Below are 23,472 nucleotides of genomic sequence, written 5' to 3' on the forward strand. Positions count from 1 at the left end.
AGAAATCTAATAATAGAACTTATATTTGGAGGATTGAAAGATAGTTGTAGTTGAAGGGTGTGAGGGATTTTAAGTTGCAACTCAGAGTCCCAGTAAATAGCTGTGTTAGATCGAGGGGTGTAAGGGATGCAAGGGAAGACAGCCTTTGAAGAGTAATGTTGATAATAACTAATATTTATTGAACACTTTCTATGTACCAAACATCTTTCTAAGTGTTTTACAAGTATTATCACACAGAAACTTTACAATATAGATACCGCCACTTTACAGATGAAGAATCTAAGGTAGAGCAAGGCACTTGTCTAAAGTTAAGTATCTAGCATATGATGCAGCCAAACTCCAAAACGGAGAAGTCTGATTTCAGAGCCCACCCTGGAAACAATACAGTATAGCCCTCCCAAGAATATGGAGAGGTAGAGGCACATGAGGTAATAATGATGGCAAAGAAGAAATTTAGGAGTAAGAAAGAGGGAGAGCTGTTTAGAGATAATACTTATTACAGTCGAGTTTGTGGTGTAGTTATATGTGTTTGTGTGTTCAATACACAGTAGATTATGATAATCTTGAAGAAGAAAGGAACTATTTATTAATTACTTTTAAGAAATCTTCATATTAGTACTTATGACTAGGTGCTCAATAAATACTTGACAGATCAAATGTAAATGAAGGCCAGAGGAGGAATTTCAGAGTTTAAAATCTTGGTTGTTTAACAATTAAGAGTGATGTCGATACTCCAACTTCTGACTGGGCAAGTGGGTGACCAAATTGAACTGGAAAGGATAACTGGAATTGAAGGTGGCTCTATATTTAGAATGCCTAAAGAGAGACCTGGAGAAAAAAACTTCTTTTTTTACCTACAAATAAACTGAGTTGATCCTGCTGTATTTATTTCTAGGACACCTAGTTTCAGACACCTAACTTGACCCTGCCAAAATATCTATTTTAGTGTCTAGTCTACCAAGATTTTGCTTGGTTAAGAGCCCTGATTTTTAACTATATAAAAGGTCTTTTTCTTACTCTCACTACTGCTACCCTAACCTCTTTATGGTTTACTCTAAGCAGAATCTCAGTTGAAAATAGTGGGAAAGTACAGTTGTATAATGGCTGCTGATTGGAGTGCAGGTCTAGGATTTCAACTCTCATCGCTGTTAACTTGCAGTGATTTCATTTCCTGGTGTTGTCATGATTTGGCTTTAGCTTACCATTGACAGTCTGTAGAACTCTCCTTAAGGGCTAGCCAGGAAAACAAATTCTATTGACTCTATCTATGCATGAAGTCTCATTTCCCTAAGAAGTATATTCTAAAGCAATTTGTGACTTAAAATGAAAATAAGACATTTTACTATTTCTTTCTAAGAAGACTGGTCAAATACTTTGAGCAAATGTTTGGAGATGTTCCAAAAATTTACTTTGTTGTTTTATATGAAACATTATGGTGTTGTGGAGACTGAGATTTCTATGTCTATACTATTGGCTGAGGCACACATCAGTGCATTTAAAATTAACATGGAGAATTAACAGTGTTTTCCAGGGGAAATATTCTTTTTGTTTTCATTCTTATGATGCCCCTCCCAAAAGCCCAGGACTATAAGTCCTGAAGTAAAACTCTCTGCTTACCTTGAATCAAAGTCCCAATATAATGTCAACTTCCAGGAGGGCTGGGATAATATTACATTATTCTTATAATTTGGGGCTGTGGTGAGCAACCTTTCTAAACAGTCAGCTGATTTGGCTCAAGTGGTACAGATTGTAGCTTCACTAAATGTCTGGAATTTTCTGCCATTTCAGTTTGAGGTATTTGCCTTTAAGACAGCTGTTGTCTTTAATAACTAGCATCCCTTTCTTTATTTCATAGGTTCTTCAAAGCTCTGGTATACTAGCTCATCTGGTAGTTTCCTTTGAAGTGATTTTTGGCATAGAGGAGTGAGAATTACTAATAGGTAAATCAGTCTTAACTTTTATTTCCATGTTAATCATGCCTTCAAACTGACAAGCATGTGAAAAATATTACTAAGGCATGAATAAATATAGATAGTTGGACAGTTTGCTAAGTCTACATTTCTTCAGAGAAAACAACAGTGTTATAAAAGGAATAAATGATGTGCAGTTATATCTTTTTGAAAAAAATTACAAAAAGGATAGGAGAAAATGAGAATAAAATGTACCATGAGTCTAAATCAAAGATATCACAATTATGGACCTTTTGCTTTCTGGCCAAATTAAAAAGCCTCTGGATAATTATAATATCTATAGAATAATTTTCTTTCCTTTGATGTAAATTGTCCATAGGAACAACATATGAGAAGATGCTGAGAGTCAGTATTACATTTCCTTACTGTTAATGTCTATTACAGACAAGTCTATTTCAAGGGAGAATAGTATCTAGTAGCCAGTTATTTGCATTCCTATCATTAACAAACTGTGTGAAATGAATTTAGTTTCCAAAGAGAGATTCAATTCTGTTCTTCTACAATTATGCCCTTTGCTCTCTTCAGAAGATAAAGGAATACGTTACTTGAGCCAAGACTAAGTTGAATTTATAGTAACACCTCCATTAATTTAAACTATTTTGAGAGAAATGCAGGCCTGAATGGCAGGATGTTTTTTAAAGAAATAGTTTTACACACAATACATTAATGGGGCAATATAGCATTGCCAATCAGGAAGGCTGCTTTAATGAATAAACATGTAATTGGAATGTCAGTTATTTGTCCAAAATGTGGGCTTAAGTAACTTTGTTCTCTTAAAGATGTGAGAGATGCCTTTGTATCTCTAAGGTTTGCTAAGAGATACATAGAGGTTTGCTTAATAAAGCCTATTTTCGCACATAGAGCATAGGAAAACCACTACCTCTACATTGATTTTTTTCTTGACTGACCAATGTTGCTTATTCTTTGTTTTAATTCAGTTCTTGCTCTCCACTATCATTTTGGATTTGATATTTTAACAGTACCTTGCTTTCTGAGGCTGCCTTCAATTAGATCTCTGATATCAGACCTGTATTGTTTTGTGCTTATAGTCTTTTCTTAAATTGGCTATTCTTGTGGCTGGTTCTGGTTTCTGCAGTGATAGTACAGGCAAAGCTTCCATACAACTAATTACTTACCTTTGTTATTCTCATTTTGGGGTTTTAACATAAATTCTAAATTAGTGGAGTCCAAATGAATATTTTACTCTACTTCCAAATAAGATGCAATCACCTAGACTGTACATTTTACATCTGGGGTGTAGTTACCATTTAAGAAAATTTCCTGGACCAAAAATATGCTTCCACATAAGTTTACTGATAGTCATCCAAAGGGATTTCACTTCTATAGCATATGATGTTGTAACCCATTTAAATTGACAATCTACCAGGATACATCATAGTTTAAATTATCATTGATATTTATACACGTTTATCACAAAAAAATCTGGAGAGCAGGTTTTGATAAGGATAAGAGGACATGAAGACATTGTCAGCATCACAAATTATGTATAAATAATATTTTTACCATTTTTTGAATAGCAGACTGAGGCCATGTTTTTTTCATCTAGGTATTGACTATATATATCTATCATTAAAATATAATAGAAGAAATATATAAGATTCCTCTTGCCATTTAATGGTTCTTTCTCTTCTCCTAGACCTTTAAATATTGTCATGTCCCAGAGGTCATCCTTCGACCATTTCTTTAAATACACTCACTACTTACTTCTTTCATGATCTCATCCTGTCTCATGAATTTAAATATCATCTCTATGCTGAAGATTCACAGATTTATATATCTAGATAGGATCACTCTCTTGAACTGCAGGTTCATACATTCAACTACCTGTTTGGCGTTTCTACATAATAGTTTACTGACAACATATCACTCCTCTTCTCAAAACACTGAACTGGTTTCTAATTTCACTCAGAGGAAAAGTGTTAATGTCCTTCCAATCAGCTGCAAGGCCCTGCATGATCTGCTGCCCCTATACCCCCCCCCATTACTTTTAAACCATGTTTTCTACAACTATGCCTTGCTTACTCAATTCCAGCCAGAGTTGCTTTCTTGCTATTGCTTGAACACAACAGACATTCTCCTACTTCAGGGTCTTTTCACTGTTTGCATCCTTTGCTGAGAATATTCTCCCCAGTTCTCTGGGGAAATATTTCATCGCCTCTGGATCCTTGTTTTCTGAATCCTTGTTTTTTAAAATATAGCCTTCAACCCTGACCAACTTATTTTAAATTTCAATACTCCCCATTACCACCCAATACTACTAATAACTTATATTCTACTCTTCTTTTTCTTTATTACATAGCATTATCACCTTCTAGTATAACATATAATTAATTTATTTTGTTTATTATTAATTGTTTGCTTCCTTCTCCTAGAACATAGGTTCCATGAAGACAAGGATATATATTTTTTTGACTGATATATTCCAAGCTCCCAGATTAGTTCCTGGCATAATAAATATTTGTTGAATGAATAGATATATTGACCAAATTAGCAGATTCACTAAGAATTAAGATAGGAGTCTCCCCCAATAATACCAATGAACACAAGTAGAAAGAAAGAACTCAGTTGATTTTCAAGATAATTTACCTTTCAAGATGTTAGAGGCAACTATAGGCATTTTTCTTTTAAGAAGTAGGCAGGTAAACTGGAGTGCATCTACAGAGTAACTGGGATGGTAAAGTTGGCTCAAAACCATGTTACTAGAATACTAGATATATATCCTGTAATAAAGTGGTGGAAATGTCTAGTTAAAATGTTAAGTAACTTGCCAAAATCATGATTCTTGTTTAAAAGCCATCACATAGACAAAAGAATGGATTTGTTCTGTGTTTTTATGGAGTTGTGCTTCCCAAAGTGGGTTTAAGTAACTATAATTCCAAAATATGTTATACATATATCAAGAATAAAAGATACCACTGTAAATCAAGTTTGGGAAATTCTAAGTTAAACAAAATTAAATTGGTGTCTTTACAATATGATTTCTCAGAGGCTTTAATATGCTGATTATTTTGAATCACCAAAGTTGGGGGTGAAGAATACAGCACACTCTAAATGTGTTTAACTGCAAGACCTCCCCTTTTGTTCCCGGAAGCAACTCATGAACATACTGTTCCGCAGAATACACAGATGTAGAGGTAAAACATAAGACCCATATGTGGAAGTTAAAAGGAGAATGATTTCACACAAATTAAGAAAGAAAATTCTGACCATTAAAGCTGTAAAACAGTAGACTATTCTCTTTTTTGAGATAGTAAACTCCCTGCCAATGAAAGTGTTTAAACGGATTAAATGGCCAATTGTTAGGGATATTGTGGAGGGAGCTGCTGCATTAAACAGGGGATTAGGTACTCGGAGGTGATTTTTAATTGTAAATTTTTATTATTATATGATTATAAGACTGGAGAGGTTGCCACTAAGACCCTGTTTGCCATATCTAAGAAAAGCAGCACACACCTTATCAGCTCTAGCAATAGACTCAATATAGTCATTCTGGCTGGTTGTCTCTTGCTTTCTTTAATGGAACAAAAAAAGTATGGAAATGCAAAATGGTATTAAGGACCTGTCTTCTTTAACATGCATGATAGGGTTCTTTTAAAAATTCTTACCCAGGAAAACATCAATTAACTAGAACCTCAATACCAGTCAAATCCTAGTTAACAGAAATGCTTTCTTTTTTCTCTTTTCTTTTTCTACTTTTTCTTTCCTCTCAATTCCTTCCTTCCCTCCCTTCTTCCTTCCTTTCCTCCCTCTCTTCTCCCTCACTTTATTCTTTCCTGCCTTCCTTCCCTCTTTTTTTGGCTACACTTGACTTCAGTAAAAAGTGCTAACTCCATATCAAGTCAATCATGCTGATTGACATAAAGCAACTGATAATGTTCTAATATTGATGTCCTATAGCTTCTACACTTCAGTATCTAAGACAAAATATTGAGAATTTGTAAGCTTAAAGATAACTTCAGTGAAATACTCATGTGAGCAGAGCAAAATTAAATTATTCTACACACTAAAGCAGGGCAAACTCATTAAATTTCTTATAATAAAATAAATAGGCTTTGAGAAAAGACGTGGGATCTTTTCTCATTGAGCAATGCTTATCAATTTTTCCCACTAAAGTATACCTAAAGGCAGAGGAGAGTAAATACATTCTCTGAGAGTTCTGAGGGCTTAACTTGAACCAGACTGCCACTAGCATAAATGTCTCTGAATTCTAGCAGTTTTTTCTTTAAAATTTATGTAAATTTGCATTCTAATCCATATTAATAAAAAATGAAACCTTCAAATAAGGAAGATCTGTCATATTTAGACCATTGTCTTAGAGATATCTAGCATAGCACTGCATACACGGGTTTCTTCAGTAAAAAAACATAATTTCCCTCATTTGAGGTACACATTACTTTTGCTTTCAAGAGGATTAATAACTCACTTGTCAGGGATGCAATACAAAAAGACCTTATTATGGGTAGGAATTTAGACTGTTTTAGCTTTAAAATATATAGATTCTCAGACTTAACCCCAATCTACTGAATCAATATTTCTACAGACTATTATCTGGAGATCTCTATTTTAAACAAGATTCTTCGGTCATTATGATGTATGTCCATCCATGTTTTAGAAACACTGTGCTATATAACCTCTAAGCTCCTTTCCAAATCTATTTATTTTTGAATTTTATTTTTTAATACAACGCGTTCTTAGTAGTTACATATTTTATACATATTAGTGTATATATGTCAATCCTAATCTCCCAATAAATCCCACTACCACCACCTCCAACTTTCCCCCCTTTGTGTCCATACGTATGATCTCTACATCTGTGTCTCTATTTCTGCCTTGCAAACCGGTTCATCTGTATCATTTTTCTAGATTCCACATATATGCGTTAATACATGATATTTGTTTTTCTCTTTCTGACTTACTTCACTCTGTATGACAGTCTCTAGGTCCATCCATATCTCTACAAATGACCCAATTTTGTTCTTTATTATGGCTAAGTAATATGCCATTGTATATATATACCACATCTTCTTTATCCATTCATCTGTTGATGGACACTTAGGTTGCTTCCATGACATGGCTATTATAAATAGTACTGCAATGAACATGGGGATGCATGTGTCATTTTGAATTATGGTTTTCTCTGGGTATATGCCCAGGAGTGGGATTGCTGGGTCATATGGTAATTCTATTTTTCATTCTTTAAGGAACCTCCATACTGTTCTCCATAGTGACTGTATCAATTTACATTGCCACCAACAGTGCAACAGGGTTCCCTTTTCTCCACACCCTTTCCAGAACATGTTGTTTGTAGATTTTCTGATGATGCCCATTCTGACCTGTGTGATGTGATACCTCATTGTAGTTTTGATTTGCCTTTCTCTAATAATTAGTGATGTTCAGCAGCTTTTCATGTGCTTCCTGGCCATCTTTATGTCTTCTTTGGAGAAATGTCTGTTTAGATCTTCTGCCCATTTATTGATTGGGTTGTTTGTTTTTTTAATATTGAGCTGCATGGGCTGCTTATATATTTTGGAGATTAATCCTTTGTCCATGGATTCATTTGCAAATATTTTCTCTCATTCGGAGGGTTGTCTTTTTGTCTTGTTTATATTTTCCTTTGATGTGAAAAAACTTTTAAGTTTCATTACGTACCATTAGTCCATTTTTGTTTTTATTTCCATTACTCTAGTAGGTGGGTCAAAAAAACCTTGCTGTGATTTATGTCAAAGTGTGTTCTTCCTATGTTTTCCTCTAAGAGTTTTATACTGTCCAGTCTTATATTTAGGTCTTTAATCCATATTGAGTTTATGTTTTTGTATGGTGTTAGGGAGTATTCTAATTTCATTCCTTTACATGTAGCTGTCCAGTTTTCCCAGAACCACTTATTGAAGAGACTGTCTTTTCTACATTGTATATCATTGCCTCCTTTGTCATAGATTAGTTGACTATAGGTGCTTGGGTTTATCTCTGGGCTTTCTACCCTGTTCCATTGATGTATATTTCTGTTTTTGTGCCAGTACCATATTGTCTTGATCACTGGAGCTTTGTAGTATAGTCTGAAATCAGGGAGTCTGCTTCCTACAGCTCTGTTCTTTTCCCTCAAAATTGCTTTGGCTATTCGAGGTTTTTTCGGTCTCCATACAAATTTTAAGATTTTTTTGTACTAGTTCTGTAAAAAGTGTCATTGGTAATTTGATAGGGATTGCATTGAATCTGTAGATTGCTTTGGGTAGTATAGTAATTTTCACAATATTGATTCTTCCAATCCAAGAACATGGTATATCTCTCCATCTATTTGTGTCATCTTTGATTTCTTTCAGCAGTGTCTTATAGTTTTCTGAGTACAGGCATTTTACCTCCTTAGGTAGATTTATTCCTAGATATTTTATTCTTTTTGTTGCAATGGTGAATGGGATTGTTTTCTTAATTTCTCTTTCTGATCTTTCATTGTTAGTGTATAGGAATGCAAGAGATTTCTGTGCATTGAATTTGTATCCTGCAACTTTACCAAATTCATTGATTAGCTCTAATAGTTTTCTGGTGGCATTTTTAGGAATCAGTATGTTTAGTATCATGTCATCTGCAAACAGTGACAATTTTACTTCTTTTCCAATTTGTATTCCTTTTATTTCTTTTTCTTCTCTGATTGCCGTAGCTAGGACTTCCAAAACTATGTTGAATAGTAGTGGTGAGAGTGGACATCCTTGTCTCGTTCCTGATCTTAGAGGAAATGCTTTCAGTTTTTCACCATTGAGAATGACGTTTGCTGTGGGTTTGTCATATATGGCCTTCATTATGTTGAGGTAGTTTCCCTCTATGCACCCTTTCTGTATAGTTTTTGTCATAAATGCATGTTGAATTTTGTCAAAAGCTTTTTCTGCATCTATTAAGATGATCATATGGCCTTTATTTTTCAATTTGTTAATATGGTGTATCACATTGATTGATTTGCATATATTGAAGAATCCTTGCATCCCTGGGATAAATCCTACTTGATCATGGTGTATAATCCTTTTAATGTGTTGTTGGATTCTGTTTGCTAGTATTTTGTTGAGGATATTTGCATCTATATTCATCAGTGATATTGGTCTGTCATTTTCTTTTTTTGTAGTATCTTTGTCTGGTTTTGGTATCAGGGTGATGGTGGCCTGATAGAATGAGTTTGGGAGTGTTCCTTCCTCTGCAATTTTTTGGAAGAGTTTGAGAAGGATGGGTGTTAGCTCTTCTCTAAATGTTTGATAGAATTCACCTGTGAAGCCATCTGGTCGTGGACTTTTGTTTGTTGTAAAATTTTTAATCACAGTTTCAATTACATTACTTGTGATTGGTCTGTTCATATTTTCTCTTTCTTCCTGGTTCAGTCTTGGAAGGTTATACCTTTCTAAGAATTTGTCCATTTCTTCCAGGTTGTCCATTTTATTGGCATAGAGTTCCTTGTAGTAGTTTCTTATGATGGTTTGTATTTCTGTGGTGTCCATTGTAACTTCTCCTGTTTCATTTCTAATTTTACTGATTTGAGTCCTCTCCCTCTTTTTTTGATGAGTCTGTCTAAAGGTTTATCAATTTTGTTTATCTTCTCAAAAACCAGTTTTAGTTTTAATGATTTTTGCTACTGTTTTCTTCATTTATTTCTTTTATTTCTGCTCTGATCTTTATGATTTATTGCCTTCTACTAACTTTGTGGGGGTTTTTTTTTGTGTGTGTGATACATATATAAGTAAAGTTTATTACTAAAGTGATCTTTGGTTATCTATTACTTTGCAACTCATTCAGATATCAGGAAGAATTTTTTTTAATGAAGCCAGTTTTAGATTTACAGAATGATTGCAAACATAATACAGAGAATTCCCATATACTTCACACCCAGTTTCCCTTATTATTAACATCTTACATTATTGAGGTACATCTTTCACAACAACTCTGTGCTTTGTTTGTTCTTCTTTCTCTAGTTACTTTAGGTGTAATTTAGATTGTTTATTTGAGATTTTTCTTGTTTCTTGAATTAGGATTGTATTGCTATAAACTTCCCTCTTAGAACTGCTTTTGCTGCATCCCACAGGTTTTGGATCTTCGTATTTTTGTTGTCATTTGTCTCTAGGTACTTTTTGATTTCCTCTTTGATTTCTTCAGTGATCTCTTGGTTATTTAGTAATGGATTGTTTAGCCCTCATGTGTTTGTGTTTTTTACATTTTTTTCCCTGTAATTTATTTCTAATCTCATAGTGTTGGGGTTGGAAAAGATGCTTGATATGAATTCAATTTTCTTAAATTTACTGAGGCTTGATTTGTGACCCAAGATGTGATCTATCCTGGAGAATGTTCCGTGTGTACTTGAATAGAAAGTGTAATCTGCTGTTTTCGAATGGAATGTCCTATAAATATCAGTTAAATCTATCTTGTCTATTGTGTCATTTAAAGCTTTTGTTTCCTTATTAATTTTCTGTCTGGATGGTCTGTTCACTGGTGTAAGTGACATGTTAAAGTCCCCTACTATTATTGTGTTACTGTCCATTTCCTCTTTTATGGCTGTTAACATTTGCCTTATGTATTGAGGTGCTGTTGGGTGCATATATAGTTATAATTGTTATATCTCCTTCTTGGATTGATCCCTTGCTCATTATGTAGTGTCCTTCCTTGTCTCTTGTAACTTTCTTTAAAGTCTATTTTATCTGATATAAGTATTGCTACTCCAGCTTTCTTTTGATTTCCATTTTCATGGGATATCTTTTTACATCTCCTCACTTTCAGTCTGTATGTGTCCCTAGGTCTGAAGTGGTTCTCTTGTAGACAGCATATATATGGATCTTGTTTTTGTATCCATTCAGCGAGCTTGTGTCTTTTGCTTGGGGCCTTGAATCCATTCACATTTTAAGTAGTTATCGATATGTACGTTCCTATTACCATTTTCCTAATTGTTTAGTGTTTGTTTTTGTAGTTCCTTTTCTTCTCTTGTGTTTTCCACTTAGAGAGTTCCTTTAGCTTTTGTTGTAGAGCTGGTTTGGTGGTGCTGAATTCTCTTAGTTTCTGCTTGTCTGTAAAGCTTTTGATTTCTCCATCTGAATGGAGAATCTGAATGAGATCCTCGCCGGGTAGAGTAATCTTGGTTGTAGGTTCTTCCTTTTCATCACTTTAAATATATCTTACAATTCCTTTCTGGCTTGTAGATTTTCTGTTGAGAAATCAGCTGTTAACCTTATGGGAGTTCATTTGTATGTTATTTGTCATTTTCCCCTTGTTGCTTTTAATAATTTTTCTTTGTCTTTAATTTTTGTCAGTTTGATTACTCTGTGTCTTGGCATGTTTCTCCTTGGATTTATCCTGCCTGGGACTCTGAACCTCCTAAACTTGGGTAGCTCTTTCCTTTCCCATGTTAGGGAAGTTTTCAACTAGTATCTCTTCAAATATTTTCTCTGTCCCTTCTTTTTTCTCTTCTTCTTCTGGGACCCCTATAATGCAAATGTTGGTGTGATTAATGTTGTTCCAGAAGTCTCTTAGACTGTCTTCATTTCTTTTCATTCTTTTTTCTTTATTCTGTTCCATGGCAGTGAATTCCACCATTTTGTCTTCCAGGTCACTTATCCATTCTTCTGCCTGTTATTCTGCTATAGATTCCTTCTAGTGTATTTTTCAGTTATTGTATTGTTCAACTCTGTTTGTTTGTTCTTTAATTCTTCCAGGTGTTTGTTCTTTAATTTTTCTAGGTCTTTGTTAACTTTTCTTACATCATCTCAGTCTTTGTTTCCTTTCTTTTTCTGAGGTCCTGGATCATCTTCACTATCATTATTCTGAATTCTTTTTTGAAAGGTTGCCTATCTTCACTTCATTTAATTGTTTTTGTGGGGTTTTATCTTTTCCGTCATCTGGTACATAGTCTTCTGACTTTTTGTTTTGACTATCTTTCTGTGAATGTGGTTTTTGTTCCACAGGCTGCAGGATTGTAGTTCTTCTTGCTTCTGCTGTCTGTCCTCTGGTGGATGAGGTTATCTAAGAGGCTTGTGGAAGATTCCTGATGTGAGGGACTAGTGGTGTGTAGAGTTGAGTGTTGCTCTGGTGGGAAGAACTCAGTAAAACTTTAATCTGTTTGTCTACTGATGGGTGGGGCTGAGTTCCCTCTCTGCTGGTTGTTTGGCCTGAGGTGACCCAGCACTGGAGCCTACAGACTCCTTGGTGGGGCTAATGGTGGACTCTGGGAGGGCTTATGCCAAGGAGTACTTCCCAGAACTTCTGTCCTTGTTCCTGCATTGAGCCACAGCCACCCCCTGCCTCTGCAGGAGACCCTCCAACACTAGCAGTTAGGTCTGGTTCAGTTTACTATGGGGTCACTGCTCCTTCCCCCGGGTCCTCATGCACACACTACTTTGTGTGTACCCTCCAATAGTGGAGTCTCTGTTTCCCCCAGTTCTGTCAAAGTCTGTCTCATTGCAGCTTCTCCTTTGTCTTTGAATGTGCGGTATCTTTTTGGTGAGTTCCGGTGTCTTCCTGTCAATGATTGTTCAGCAGTTAGTTGTGATTCTGGTGCTCTCGCAAGAGAGAATAAATGCACATCCTTCTACTCCACCATCTTGAACCAATCTCCTCCAAATCTATTATGTGATTTTATAAAGATTTTCAAAAAGCAAGGTTTAAAACAGATAAATATTCAGAATTCCCAATTTCCATTGGTTCTGATTAATTGAAGTTTGAATATAAGAAATGGCCTTTATGAAGTCATTTTATATTTTTAAAAGCTTTTATACTTTAAGAACAGAATGAAAGTATGACAGAAACAACCTGAAAATTACATTTAAAGGCAAATTGAATTTTTTTCTTGCAGCTGATACAGATCTCAGTTGAGTGACTAGAGAACATTGTTTATCATCACTTGTCAGCAAATATGAAATAAAAATATACTTTGGTAAACAGTCTAATGTGGTTGACCTAACACTTTAATCAATTAGATTTTTAAAACTAATTTTTCTCTATCATACATATAACAAATCTTAATTGTTACTAACATTTAAATGTGTACACGAACTTCTTAACTTTCTTAACTATGACTTTTTCTGTGTTCTCTTAGATGTTTGTTTTGCATTCCAGAATAGATAATTTTCTCCATGGGAGATTCTACAGACAGATATTAAGGAAATAGTGCATTAGGGAGAGCTGAATATTAGAGGTCTGAGTATAGAAATTTTTATTGAGACATAGGTGATCGATTCACAATATTATGTTAGTTTCACATGTACAGCAGAGTGATTCAGTATTTTTGCAGATTGTACCTCATTATAGGTTAATACAAGATAATGGGTGTAATTCCCTGTGCTATATAGTATATCCTTGTTTATCTATTTTATACATATTATATTGTATCTGTTAATCCCATACCCCTAATTTTTCCCTCCCTCCTTCCCTATTCCCTTTGGTAACCACAAGTTTTTTTTGTTTTTTTTTTTTTTTTTTTTTTTTTTTTTTTTTAGTAAATGGAAAGAAGGTTTATTCAGGGAGATACACACTCTATAGACAGAGTGTCGGCCATCTCAGAAGGTGAGAGGCACCAGGGTATGGGGTTGTCAGTTTTTATAGGGATGGGTAATTTCATAAGCTAATGAGTGAGAGGATTATTCCAACTATTTTGGGGAAGGGGCGGGGATTTCCAGGGATTGGGCCACTGCCCACTTTTGGCCTTTTATGTTCAGCCTCAGAACTGTCATGGCACCTGTGGGTGTGTCATTTAGCCTGCTGATGTATTACAATGAGCGTATAATGAGGCTCAAGGTCTTGTGGATGTCAACTGGTCTGCCATCTTGGACCTAGTTGGTTCTAACCATTTCATGTTGTGTCCTCAATGACAGTCATTCTTTTAAAGGTTGTGCCCTACCCCCTTCCTGTCTCATTCCCCTCTCAGAGATTTTACTCCTATAATCTTATGGGAAGCAGAGGGGACAAGTTTGTTTTCAATATCTGTGAATCTGATTTTTTGCATATACATTGTTTTGTATTATTTTTCAGATTCCACATATAAGTGTTATCATACAGTATTTGTCTTCTCTGTCTGACTTATTTCACTAAGCATAATATTCTCTAGGTATCCACATTGCTGCAAATGACAGAATTTCATTATTTGTATGGCTGAGTAATACTCCATTCTTCTTAATCCAGTCATCTGTTGGGCACTTGGGCTGCTTCCATGTCTTGGCTCTTGTAAATAGTGCTGCTCTGAATATTGAGGGACATATATATTTTCAAAGTAGAGTTTTTTATATTTTCTGGATATATAACCTTCTCTATCTCCTCTCCTTTTGGAACCCCTATAATGTGAAAGTTGGTATGCTTGATATTATCCCACACATCTCATATGTTGCACTCGTTTTTTTTGTTTGTTTGTTTTTTTAATTTGTCTTTCTATCTTCTGCTCTGTTTGGGGGATTTCCATTATTCTATATTCCAGATCAATTATGCATTCTTCTGTATCATTTATTCTGATATTCATTGTTTCTGTAGTATTTTTTATCTCAGGTATTGAATTATCTAATTTTAATTGGGTCTTCTTCATATTGTCTAGTTCTTTGTTAATATGATCTGTTTAGATCAATTCACTTTCTTAATTAGGTTAAAACTTTTTTAACCAATGTGTTGAATTCTTTGTCTGGTAGATTGCTAATTTTTATTTCATTATTTTTTAGTGGTTTTCTATTTTTCTGTCATTTGAGGGTCTTTCCTCTGTCTTTTCATTTTATATAACTTTACTGTCTCTATGAATTTAGAGTATTGTAGTCTTGAACATGTGTTCTTATGTGGGAACAACCCTATGCAGACTGCATGTGCCCAGTGCCATTTTTGGGAGAGCTGGATTTGATGTGGACACCAGTCACATCTTTCACCAGGCTCTGCTGACAGCTATCACCTTGGTGGTGGGGTGTGGCTGGTAATGGAGGAACTAGAGCTTGTGCAGGGTGTGAGGAAGGACTTCCCCTCTACTCAGTGGCTGTCACTGCCTTGTCAGAGATATTGTTTGCTCCCAGTTTGTTTTAGCAGAAGCCTGAGGTTCAGGCTAGAGCTGGCTCTGTTCTCTTTAGTTGTGTGTTTCCTTCCCCCAGCTCTAGGATATTTACCCCAAAGGAGAGGAGTGCTGAAGCAGTTGGGCCACTTGTACTTAGGGAAGTCCAAATGCTCTGCCTGTGTAGGCATCTGTGGCTCTGCCCAGACAAAGCCCACATTCTTGTCTTTTTCCCTGTCATGGCCATCCCTGATTTAGTGCTAGGCTGTGGCATAGAGTGGGAGGGACCAGAGCATTTGATGGGCTTGGGATGGTGTGTGCAGGGAGGTGGTCATAGGAATTCATGAGGCCATACTTCTCTAAGAAATCTGGGCTGCATTCTGTGCACAGCTTGAGTCAGCACCAACAGTGGCCACCACAGCCCCACCTGGACTAGACCCAGGACCCCAGGTCACCTCTACTTTCCTAGATCGAGTCTTTTCCCAGGCCCTGGCTGCCTTACATCCAGTTCCAAGCTATTGTGTGGAGTGAGTAGGGTCAGGGTGTTTGCTTGGCTTGGACTGGGGAGTACAGTGAGATGGCAGCCATTAGGGCAGTTGTCCAATCTGGGGGCATGCCAGCACCCGTGTACACCTCACAAGTGGAGTGTAAAGCTTCTTCAGCCTTTCAGTCTGTCTCAGTGGTTTGCCAAGCTGCCCAGGGGGCTTGTCTTCTAGGCATAGGACTCCAGGACTGGGATGTCCAATCTGTGGCTTGACCCACTCTCTCCCCAGGGTGAGTGTCTGCCTGTGCAATCTCCCTTTTCCTCTGAGTCTCCTCCAAGGGCACAGGTCCTGACCTGATGCCTGATTACATGTGTATCTTTCCATCCTACCTGATTCTTCCCATCCTACCTGATTACATGTGTATCTTCCTTGTGGACTTTATTGTACAGGAGTCCTTTCATCAGTTTCCAGTTAGTTTTCCATGAGAATTGTTCCACATGTAGATGTATTTTGATGTGATTTATTTGGATTTATTTATTTTATCAGGTCATCCAGCTTCAGCTTGCAGGGCTTTAGGAACAATGCAGTATTAGTCCTCAGTAATGCCAAGTCAGGTGGGTGAGAGAAAAATTAGAAACATTATTTTGGTGAGTTGTAATTAGGTATTGGAGGAAACTAAAAGAATTGTGAACCCACATGGATTGCTATTGTTTTCCATTGAAACACAATTTCTGTTCTAGTCACCCCCTTTTGATTCTTGTTTACAAAGTAAGTCTGGTCTCATTACATTTTTTTTTATTTTTTTAAACATCTTTATTGAAGTATAATTGCTTTACAATGGTGTGTTAGTTTCTGCTTTATAACAAAGTGAATCAGTGGTCTCATTACATTTTGTCTGATTATTTACATAAGTGCAAACAGGAATCGTATTTGACCACATAGGCCTTTTTGAGTTTGCTTTGCTGGAGTTTTTCTTATGGAATCTCTGATTAGCATTCAAAAACCAAGCCAAGAACTCATAACCAGAATTTGCCTGCAATACATATAGATTTCAGTGAATTCTTCTCTTCTCAAGGTTCCCAAAGTGTCCCAAGGTGCTTGGATCTGCCAGGAAATGACCTTCCTTACTCATCTGTTAGCCTGGGAATCCTGTAAGCCAGTTTTTCCAAGGGTGTCTTTAAGCATTGTCTCCAGAAAGTCAACCCTAGTTCTTTCAAATTGTCTGGTCATATTGGAAAATATGACATTCCAGTTAAAGTTTTATTTATGCAACCCGTTTCCAGTTATGTCCTATTATAAGGAGAACAGATTCTTATTGAACTTATGCAAATAATGATGTTTTCATGAAAATAAGAATACTCAATAAGAGTTTCCAAATTCTAGAGGGATCAGGAGGGAAGAAAAGATAAATATTTCACTTTTGTTTATAAGCATTTTAGGAAAGCATAAATATAAACTGAAAACTACCTCTGGATGACAAAAAAATAACTTAAAATGGTCATTGTCAAATATGATGAAAGTTCCTTTGACAAGGAAATTTTATTATTAAGGAAATTTTATTATTTCTCTGATATACAACAACAAAATTTAACCAGAATATGACTGGTAGCATTAAAGAAGGACATTACCTGTACAGTGAGGGGACTGATAAGTTTCTAGGCACTTTATACAATTTATAAAATACTTATGTTAGTAATATTTATCCATACAAATGTAAAATAGGGAGTTTTACATATCATTTCTTATTTGACAACAGTTTTCATGTAATTTAATATATCAGAATACCTAATTATTTTAAAAATTTCTCTTTACAAAGCAAAAAAAAAAAACTTTTGAGATTTTCTAGGGGAACTCTGGGAAATGTTAAGGTCAGTTCAAGAAGATTTCATTTTGGATTTCAGTTTGGAAGGCAACTTTTCAAAACTGTAAAATCTTTATTTTAAATACGAGAAGTCTCAGTTCTCTTAATCAAGGACATAACAAAGGTTAATGTAAAGCATCAAAAATTATTGTGGTAAGACACAGAATGTTGGTTTCCTATGCAAATTTCTCAAAAGCTAAAGAAAAACTTCTTACAGTCTCTCATTAAAAGCAGGCCAATAATTCAAAAAACTTTTGAAATACTAATTGGTCTTTTATTGTTATACTTGACATACTGTATTAGTTTCAGATGTACAACATAGTGATTCAATATTTTTATACATTGTGAAATAATCATCAAAATAAGTTCAGTTACCATCCATCACCATACAAAGATGCTACAATATTATTGACTATATTACCTATGTGTACATAATATACCCATGACTTACTTATTTTATTACTAGAAGTTTGTACCTCTTAATCCCCTTCACTTATTTCTTCCATCCCCCTACTCTTTTCCCCTCTGGCAACCACAAATTTTATTTCTGTATCTACAGAGCTTGTTTCTATTTTTTGTTTGTCCTTTGGTTTGTTTCCTGATTCCACATATGAGTGAAATCAAAGGGTATTTGTCTTTCTCTAACTCATTTCACTTACATAATACCCTCAAGGCCCATCATGTGTTGCAAATAGCAAGATTTCATCTTTCTTATAGCTGAGCAGTGTGTATATATGTATGTATATGTGTATGTGTGTGTATGTGTATATATATATATTTGTTACATTTTCTTCATGCATTCATCTACTGATGGACAGTTAGGTTGTTTCCATATCCTGGCTGTTGTAAATAGTGCTGCTGTGAACATAGGGGTACATATATCCTTTCAAATTAGTCTTTTCATTTTCTTCAAATAAATACCCAGAAGTGGAATTAATTGATCATATGATAGTTTTATTTTTAGTTTTTGGAGGAAACGCCATACTGTTCTGCACCAATTTACATTACCATCAATAGTGTATGAGGGTTCCCTTTTCTCCACATCCTCATCAATAATGGTGGTATTTTTACATTTTGATAAAAGCCATTCTGACAGGTGTAAAGTGATATCACATTGTGGTTTTGATTTGCTTTTCCCTGATGATTAGTTATGTTGAATACCTTTCATGTGCCTGTTGACCATTTTTATGTCTTCTTTGGAAAAATGCCTATTCTGGACGTCTGCCCATTTTAAAATTGGTTTATTTGATTTTTTGATATTGAGTTGTATTATTTATATATTTTTGATATCAACCCCTTAACAGATGTATCATTTAAAAATATCTTCTCACATTCAGTATATTTCCTTTTTGTTTTGTTGATAGTTTCCTTCACTGTGCAAGAACTTTCTAGTTTGATGTCATTCCATTTGTTTGTTTTTGCTTTTATTGCCCTTGCCTGAAGAAACATCCAAAACAATTATTACTAAGACCCATATCAAAGAGCGTACTGTTTATATTTTCTTCTGGGAGTTTTATCATCTCAGGTCTTACACTTAAATATTTAATACATTTTGAATTTATTTTTTTAATATGGCATAAAAATGTGATTCAGTTTAATTCTTTTGCATGTGGAGGTCCAGTTACCCAACAACATTTATTGACTAGACTGTGTTTTCCCCATTGTATATTCTTTTTTCTTTCTTTCTTTTTAAGATATAAGGAAGGCTTTTCTTCCTGGCTTTTTATTTTTCATGTTATTTCAGTTGTCTTTATTCTTCTGCATTTCATGCACAATCTTTGTTCATTTGTTTTTTTTATTGAGGTATATTTGATTGACAATATTATATTACTTTCAGGTACACAATGTAGTGATCGAAAATTTTTATAGATTATACTCCATTTATAATTATTATAAAATATTGGCTATATTCCCTGTGCTGTACAATACATCCGTGTAACTTATTTATTTTATAATATACATAGTAGTTTGTACCTTTTAATGTCTTACCCCATTTTCCTCTCCCCATTTCACTCTCCCCACTGGTAACCATTAAATAGTTCTCTATATCTTTGAATCTGTTTCTTTCTTGTTATATTCAATAGCTTGTTTTATTTTTTAGATTCCACATGTAAGTGCCTATTGTATATTCTTGCCTCCTTTCTCATAGATTAATTGATCATATACGGGAGGGCTTATTTCTGGGCTCTCTCTTCTGTTCCATTGACCTCTGTGTCTTTTTAATGTGTAAGTGCTGTACTATTTTGATTACTTAGTTTTGTGTTGTAGTTTCAAGTATGGAAGCTTGATACCTCTAGCTTCGTTCTTCTCTCTCAAGATTGCTTTTGCTATTCAGGGTCTTCTGTGGTTACATACAAATTTTAGGATTATTTGATCTATTTCTGTTAAATAATACCATTGGTTTTTTGAAGTACCATTGAATCTGTAGATTAATTTTGGTAGTATGAACATATCAATGATATTGATTCTTCCAATCCATGAGCACAATATAAATTTCCATTTTTTTGTGTCATCTTCAGTTTTGTTCCTCAATATACTTTAGTCTTCGGAATACAGGTCTTTCACTTCTTGGTTAAATTTATTCTCAAGTATTTAATTCTTTTTGATGCAATTGTAAATGGGAATGTTTTCTTCGTTTCATCCTCTGATAGTTTATTATTATTGTATAGAAATGCAACAGATTTCTGTATATTAAATTTGTACCGGCAATTTTACTGAATTTGCTTGCTAGTTTTAGTAGCTTTTTGCTTGTGTCTTCAGGATTTTCTATATGTAGTATTGTGCCATATGTAGTGACAGTTTTAATTCTTTCTCCCTGATATGGAGCCCTTTTATCTTTTTTTATTGCTTAACTGCTCTTTCTAGAACTTCAAATAATATGTTGAATAAAGGTAGTGAGAATGGGAGGAATTTCAAGATGGCGGAGAAATAAAACGTGGAGATCACCTTCCTCCTCACAAATACATCAAAAATACATCTTCCTGTGGAACAACTCCTGATGAACACCTACTGAACGCTGGCAGAAGACCTCAGACTTCCCAAAAGGCAAGAAACTCCCCACGTATCTGGGTAAGGCAAAAGAAACAAGAAAAAAAATGAGACAAAGGAATTGGGATGGGACCTGCACCTCTGGGAGGGAGCTGTGAAGGAAGAAAAGTTTCCACACACTAGGGAGCCCCTTCCCTGGGAGAGACAGGAGGTGGGTTGGGGGGAAGCTTCAGGGCCATGGAGGAGAGCACAGCAACAGGGGAGAAGAGCGCAGCAACAGGGGTGCAGAGGGCAAAGTGGAGATATTCCCACAAAAAGGATCAGTGCTGACCAGCATTCACCAACCTGAGAGGCTTGTCTGTTCACCCACTGGGGCATGTGGGGGCTGGGAGCTGAGGCTCAGGCTTCTGAGGTAAGATCCCAGGGAGAGGACTGGGGTTGGCTGCGTGAAGACTAGCCTGAGGGGGCTAGTGCACCACAGCTAATCAGGGGGGAGACTGGGAAAAAGTCAGGACCTGCTGAAGAGGTAAGAGACCATTGTATCAGGGTACATGAGGAGAGGAGATTCAGAGTACCACCTAAATGAGCTTCAGAGATGAGCATGAACTGCAGTTATCAGAGTGGACACCAGAGACAGGCATGAAACATTAAGGCTGCTGCTGCATCCACCAAGAATCCTGTGTGCAAGCACAGGTCACTATCCACACCTCCCCTCCCAGGAGCCTGTGCAGCATGCCACTGCCAGGGTCCCGTGATCCAGGGACAACTTCTCCTGGACAACACATGGCATGCCTCAGGCTGTTGCAACATCACACTGGCCACTGCCACTGCAAGTTCGCCCCGCATTCTGTATCCCTCCCTCCCACCTGGCCTGAGTTAGCCAGAGCCCCCTAATCAACTGTTGCTTTAACCCCCTCCTGTCTGGGCAAAGAAAAGATGCCAGAGGGCGACCTACATGCAGAGGCAGGGCCAAATCAAAAACTGAATAACAGGACCTGTGCGAATAAAGAAGAGAAAGGGATATTTCTCCATGCAGCCTCAGGAGCAGCGAATTAAATTCCCACAAGCAACTTGAGGTACTCTGCATCTGTGGAATACCTGAATAGACAATAAATCATGCCAAAATTGAGGAGGTGGATTTGGGAGGAACTGTAGTCTTGGGGTTTGCTGTATGTGACTGAATAGTTTCTGATGTTTATGTGTATCTTAGTAGAGTTTTTAGCACTTGTTGTCATTGGTGGATTGTTTATTGGTTTGGTTGCTCTCTTCTTTTATTTTTTATTACTTTAAAATATTTTTATTATAATTTTTTTATTTTAATAACTTTATTTTATTTTATTTTACTTATTTGTATTTCTTTCTTTTTTTTCCTCCCTTTTCTTCTGAGTCGTGTGGCTGACAGGGTCTTGGTGCTCTGGCCAGCTGTCAGGCCTAAGCATATGAGCTGGGAGAGCCGAATTCAGGACATTGGACTACCAGAGACCTCCTGAACCCAAGTAAGATCAATTGGCGAGAACTCTCCCAGAGATCTCCATCTCAATGTTAAGACCCAGCTGCATTCAATGACCAGCAAGCTCCAGTGCTGGACACCCCATGCCAAACAACTAGCAAGACAGGAACACAACCCCACCCATTAGAAGGGAGGCTGCTTAAAATCATAATAAGTTCACAAACACCCCCAAAACAGCACTGGATGCAGCCCTGCCCACCAGAAAGACAAGATCCAGCCTCATCCACCAGAACACAAGCATGAGTACTCTCCACCAGGAAGTCTAAACAAGTCATTGAACCAACCTTACCCATTCGGGGCACACACCAAAAACAATGGGAACTACGAACCTGCATCCTGCGATAAGGAGACCCCAAACACAGTAAGTTAAAAAAATGAAAAGACAGAGAAATATGCAGCAGATGAGGGAGCAAGGTAAAAACCCATCAGACCAAACAAATGAAGAGGAAATAGGCAGTCTACCGGAAAAAGAATTCAGAGTAATTATAGTAAAGATAATACAAAATCTTGGAAATAGAATGGATAAAATACAAGAAACGTTTAACAAGGACTTTTAGAAGAACTAAAGAGCAAACAAACAATGATGAACAACACAATAAATGAAAACAAAAATTCTCTAGAAGGAATCAATAGCAGAATACCTGAGGCAGAAGAACGGATAAGTGACCTGGAAGATAAAATAGTGGGAATAACTACCACAGAGCAGAATAAAGAAAAAAAAAAATGAAAAGAATTGAGGACAGTCTCAGAGACCTCTGGGACAACATTAAATGCACCAACATATGAATTATAAGGGTCCCAGAAGAAGAAGAGGAAAAGAAAGGGTCTCAGAAAATATTTGAAGAGATTATAGTTGAAAACTTCCCTAATATGGGAAAGAAAACAGTTAATCAAGTCCAGGAAGCACAGAGAGTCCCATACAAGATAAATCGAAGGAGAAACACACTGAGACACATATTAATCAAACTGTGAAAAATTAAATACAAATAAAAAATATTAAAAGCAGCAAGGGAAAAAGCAACAATTAGCATACAAGAGAATCCCCATAAGGTTAACAGCTGATCTTTCACCAGAAACTCTGAAAACCAGAAGGAAGTGGCAGGACATATTTAAAGTGATTAAAAGGAAAAAAACTACAACCAAGATTACTCTAACCCAGCAAGGATAACATTCAGATTTGATGGAGAAATTAAAACCGTCACAGAAAAGCAAAAGTTAAAAGAATTCAGCACCACCAAACCAGCTTTACAGCAAATACTAAAGGAACTTCTCTAGGCAGGGAACACAAGAGAAGGAAAAAACCTACATTAACAAATGCAAAACAATTAAGAAAATGGTAATAGGAACATACATATGGATAATTATCTTAAATGTAAATGGATTAAATGCTCCAACCAAAAGACATAGACTGGCTGAATGGATACAAAAACAAGACACGTACATATGCTGTCTACAAGAGACCCACTTCAGACCTAGGGACACATACAGACTGAAAGTGAGGGGATGGAAAAAGATATTCCATGCAAATGGAAATCAAAAGAAAGCTGGAGTAGCAATTTCGTATCAGAAAAAATACACTTTAAAATAAAGACTATTATAAGAGACAAAGAAGAACACTACATAATGATCAAGGCATCAATCCAACAAGAAGATATAACAATTGT

The sequence above is a fragment of the Eubalaena glacialis genome, chromosome X (genome assembly GCF_028564815.1).
Source record: "Eubalaena glacialis isolate mEubGla1 chromosome X, mEubGla1.1.hap2.+ XY, whole genome shotgun sequence".
Lineage (NCBI taxonomy): Eukaryota > Metazoa > Chordata > Mammalia > Artiodactyla > Balaenidae > Eubalaena > Eubalaena glacialis.